We start from the raw sequence: 4,930 nt of genomic DNA on the forward strand, positions 1-4,930 counted from the left end.
TGCAGATTGCAAATATTGCGGTACCAGATAAAAACACACTTTTTCTCTAAGTTTAGCCATTTGATTATCGTGGGAATTTCCCGTTTTTTGCAACATTGCAGCTAGATTTATGACAGCTTTGTTAGGTCTGTCCTCGTCCTCTGTCGTTATCCTATAGGTATGGAAGCGCCTTTCATAGTCCTGTGGCCCAAGTATTTCGGCACCTATGGTAGTTAAGATGGCTTTTACGAAATCCTGTGCACTTAGCACATTAGGATCTATTTCTAGCATGTCCAATTTGTTCCTTGATTCTGGGTTAAAATAGTGGATTATTATGTTGTTATAGGAACTATGGGTGAATGGTTTTATATATGTTTCTAAGTATTTAAAAGTGTTGAAGAAGGTATAGGGATTGGTTTGTTCCCCATATAGGTTAGGTATTTTGCCAAGGTATTTTATTTGGCGGAAAATACGCTCATGTTCCGCGGTACCCCATACTAGATTGTTTGGGATTAGTTTTATAATTTTTTTAATATTTAGATCTGTATGGCTGGGCGAGTCTTGGAGGAGAAGTCTCAACTTATCCATCTGTTCAGAGGTTAGTTTATTTTCTAATATGTTCATTTCGATCATTTCCTCTCTATTTCTATTATCTCTATTGTTAGAGGATGTTCGTCTGTCCCAATCTGATTCGGTATCAGATGAACTGGAACTTGAACTTGATGTTGGACTACTACTGTCTCTGCGTTTATTCATTCTCTTTGGCATTGAGAAGTTTTTTTCGTCTTTCCTTCTGTCCTCTTTGTCGCTATCGCTTTGTTTGTCTTTTTGTTTGTGACGGTGTTCATGATGTTTATGCTTTCGCCTATCCTCAAAGCCATGAGGATTGAGAGGATCATAGTGTCTGTATTTTTTATTTGTGTGTTTTTTATTTTTTCGTTTTTCTGAGTAGTCGCTAGATTCAGATTCATATTCTGGTGGATCTGATGATGGTTTATTTTCTTTTTTAATTTTAGGCTTTGTGCCTGTTTGTTCTTGCTTAATTGTTTGTGTATTATGCTCTATCTCATTTTGGAGGTTGAGATGTAATTGTGGCCTATGCAAGATTCTATTTCTACGTCTGTTATTTAAAACAAACATGGCTGGTATTGTGTGAACCTCAGGCTCAGTTTGAATTCGAGGTATTTCCTCGATTTGATCATTTATGGTTTCTAAGTGTAAATACTGATCTTCAGTATTATCTAAGTTAGGTTGATAATCAGGGTTATATGGTGGAGGATTTAATACATCCTCGTCTATATTATCAATAATATTATCTTCCATTTTTAGGACATATATTCGAGGCTAGAAGAATACGATGTTAATTCTGACTATGGATATCTAGCGGTAAGACTTATTTAGTGGCTTTGTAGCCTTCTCCCCCCCTAAAGGAAAAGTTAAATCTTACCTGGGTTTATCCGGTAACGGAACCAATTTTATGGGTCACCTCCGGGTTCTAGGGACAAATGTAATCCTTTATCACAGAACTACAATCTCTCACCAATGTCTCCTTTCCAGATCAGTGACGCATTAATCTCTGTTCGGCGAGTATATCTAACCTTAGAATGGCGGTATTATATTACACCGATCCTAAATCCAAGTTCGCTTAAGAGATAATCTTTTTCTTAATAGCCCTAATCCGAAAATGATATCAAAATATTACTGATAACTTTGTATTGCTATTTAATCTGAGAATTTTTTATTCCTAGGTATCTGACTTTACCAACACTTTTTAAACTGGAAGTATCTGTTGTGATTACCAGAGTCATGCGAACATGACTACAACATTCCTGTTCTGCTGCCTGTATCCCCGTGAGGCGTGAAGTTCCTTGTTAGGTACCTTTGTCAGGTAGGAAAATCACTAGGCTAGCACCGAACCGATCTTCCAGAGTATTAGCAAAATAAAACTACCTTTAAGACTTGAACTTATTCAGAGTTCTAATTCGAAAATGTTAAATTGTCCGAATAGATAATGATCTCCAACCTTTTTGGACTTCAGAAGCTCGAGGGAAGATCCGGTTTGTTAGTATCGGCCGTCAGATAATGAGCTATCATCAACCGTAGTGGCGGGGCCACCACCGTGCTTTCCCTTTGTTATTCCTATTTAGTCCCGTAGTAACTTGCAATTTAATGGTGTGGTCACACCACGCTATAGGAGTTCTCTTCAGAACAAAAACTTGGAGATAACTATCCGTTCGGATGCCTAAGCTTTTAGGCCCTAAGAAGGACTTATCCTTAAATTTATCTCAATTGACCAACATCAAATGATATTCTACAATTTATTTAACAAAGTATTTATGAATTTATCTAACAAAACTTTTTATTTTTTAGGTGTGTTTTAAATGAAAATCCTAAGTGTGAGCCGCCAAGACTCTCAAGAAAATTCCAAAGAAAGAGAAGGGAGTCTTCCCTTAAATTTTAGAATTTTTTAAAGAGTATGTGTAATATAGTAATTCTGTATCACGACTGCCTGTTTCTCTTTCCCAGGTTTACTTTTATAGGCCCTGAAGCCTTAGGAAAAAGAGAGACAAAAGGGATGACTTTTATTTTTGTGTTGATTTTCATGTTTTAGGGAAATTGGCGACCTGATTATTAAGATTTTGCATTTAAAAGTGTGTGCATATCTCAACTAAATCACAATTAGCATTGCATAAATTAGTAAGATCACATTTTATTTTATTTTACATCAAGAATACATTAAACTATTGGTTTCAAATTAGTTTTTCTAATAATGTTTTTTCAATGTCATCTTTATTTTTACAAATTTTTATTCTTTTAATTTAGTTTGTTTATCTCGAAACCTCTAATTTTATGATTCTTGTGTTGTTTTACTAATGTTAATTTATATTGACAATTTTTGCTAATAATTTTTTAGCTGTATTATGACCATTCTATTAAAAGGGGTATTGTCTCTCACTTTACCTTATAGGGTCTTCGTTTTATAGATCTTATTTCCCCATTTTAATAAATAGGTCTTTATACGTGCTTTTTTACTTAAAAATTGTTTTAAATTTGTCTAATTTTGATAATATTTTATCGTCTTTTATTTTCATTAGAATAAATACATAATTTAAGGTATGGTTTGGATTTTTCCCCAGCAAAGCTACTCTACAAGTTATTCATAGAATCGGTTTAGGGGAAAAGGACGAACCAGAGAGTTTATTTTAGGTTAGGTTATATTGGGTTAGGTGATTGCCCCACACGGTTAGGTAATTTTCCCCGCAGGGTTAGAGTCCCCCGCAGGGACTAGAAATAGGAAAAAAGCAACTGTGAAAAATACAAAGAATCGCCCCTTAAAGAGCGTTGCCACGAAAGGGACTATACCCGTTTGTTCTACCACCCGTGTACAGATTTGTCAACTACTAATTTAATTTTAATCTATAAAAGAAGTAGCTTTGTTTATTTTCATTGGGACGAGTATAATTATGTATCGTCCATTGTCTTATTCCTTAAGATCCCTGCAAAAGTATATATTCATTTTCTTTGCAAAAGAGTGCATTGTAAAAAATCTATGGAAAATCCTTTTTTACGCCAGTAGTCCAACCTTATCCCCTTATACAATTGATGGCATCAATGTTTTATGGTCAATCGAGACTCGAGACAAAGACCAAATTGTGTCAAAAATGATCCATGTGATGTTATAAAAATGAAGGAGATGAGCAGAGGAGTGTGAAAAAAAACCCCTAAAAAAGAGATGGATAATAACTCATTTTTATGACGTCACATGTATCATTTTTGACACACCCTGAAAGACAAGCGATGTCTCTTATACGTAGTAATTCTGTTAAAGTTATTTTTATATTTAATTATTCAGGAGATTTTACGGGATTTTAATGAATAAAGCTAGGGACAATGAATTGATATATAACACATCCTAGTTATATATAAACAAAATAATCGTCTGAAAAAATTTGACACTTTTTGTTTAAAACAAAATATAAAAAATTTAATAAAAGTACCCTAAATTACTTCAGCCAAAGAATAATATTACGTGGTTTTTTAACTATAGGTACCCGTGTGATTAATATAACAATGTCCCCTCCCTCCCTGCTAGAAAAGAATTATTTGATTTTTTTAGGGGGGTTAGGGGTGATACATAGTGGTACATAGACGATTCTACTAATTCTTCCAATTTTTTAAACAGGCCTAAAATTACGTCAAAATGCGATAGAGCTTAAAATTGTCCCAGCGCATTTTTAGGTATAATTCTTTAATTAATCTTCAATGAAAATTAGCGGCTGCGTTACTAGTATCTGGGAGCTCTGTATTTGAAGGAGTGTGGAAAGTAGTACAGTAGCCTAAAACCAAACTTAGATATAAATATCAAATAATCTAATACCATCCATGGACCACAATGGAGCCTCCATAAAATGGAGAACTCCGATACATCCCCGATGAATATATTTAAAATTACCCTTTCTGTAGATTTAAATTAGTGTTTGAAACTTTGGAACACTCAACTTGAAACAACCAATCAAAATTTACTAAAGTATTTTTGTCAGAAAGAAAAGTAAGTGTTAGATCATTAATAGAAAATAAGATTAAAAATTTTTTTTTTAATTTTTACCTTTTAATTTTTGGGTATTTTTTGGTTTCATTCTTAGATGACGGCACACTTGATAATTTGGACAAAGTGCTGCGCCCCAAGACAAACAGGGTGCCAACGTCATATTTTTAAGAGTTATTTACGGATAGAAATTCAAAAAAAAGAAAAAGAAAAAATATTGGTAGGGGCTTTTTTCCCCAAAACCTTCTAGAGGAGCTTACACCTATCACAGGACAATTCTATATATTCCTTGAGAAGCACAACGTTGCCTATCCAGCAGTTACCGAGATCTTATGCTCCACAAAGGTGGACAGACGGATAGACATCTTTCTACTGTGTATACTTGTCAAGAACCGTAACTTTCAA

The 4,930-nt window shown here is 34.2% G+C and overlaps 1 long non-coding RNA gene across 1 annotated transcript; it reads left to right on the forward strand.

The window, feature by feature from the left end:
• Positions 1–909: 909 nt before the first annotated feature.
• Positions 910–3,092, forward strand: LOC145303878 (uncharacterized). The gene is made up of 3 exons (XR_013873845.1): positions 910–1,365; positions 1,728–1,867; positions 2,350–3,092. It is a non-coding gene; the product is annotated as an uncharacterized LOC145303878 (long non-coding RNA).
• The last annotated feature ends 1,838 nt before the right edge of the window (positions 3,093–4,930 follow it).

Source organism: Acartia tonsa, chromosome 13, assembly GCF_053477335.1.
Source record: "Acartia tonsa isolate MP-2025a chromosome 13, ASM5347733v1, whole genome shotgun sequence".
NCBI classification, from domain to species: Eukaryota; Metazoa; Arthropoda; class Copepoda; order Calanoida; family Acartiidae; genus Acartia; species Acartia tonsa.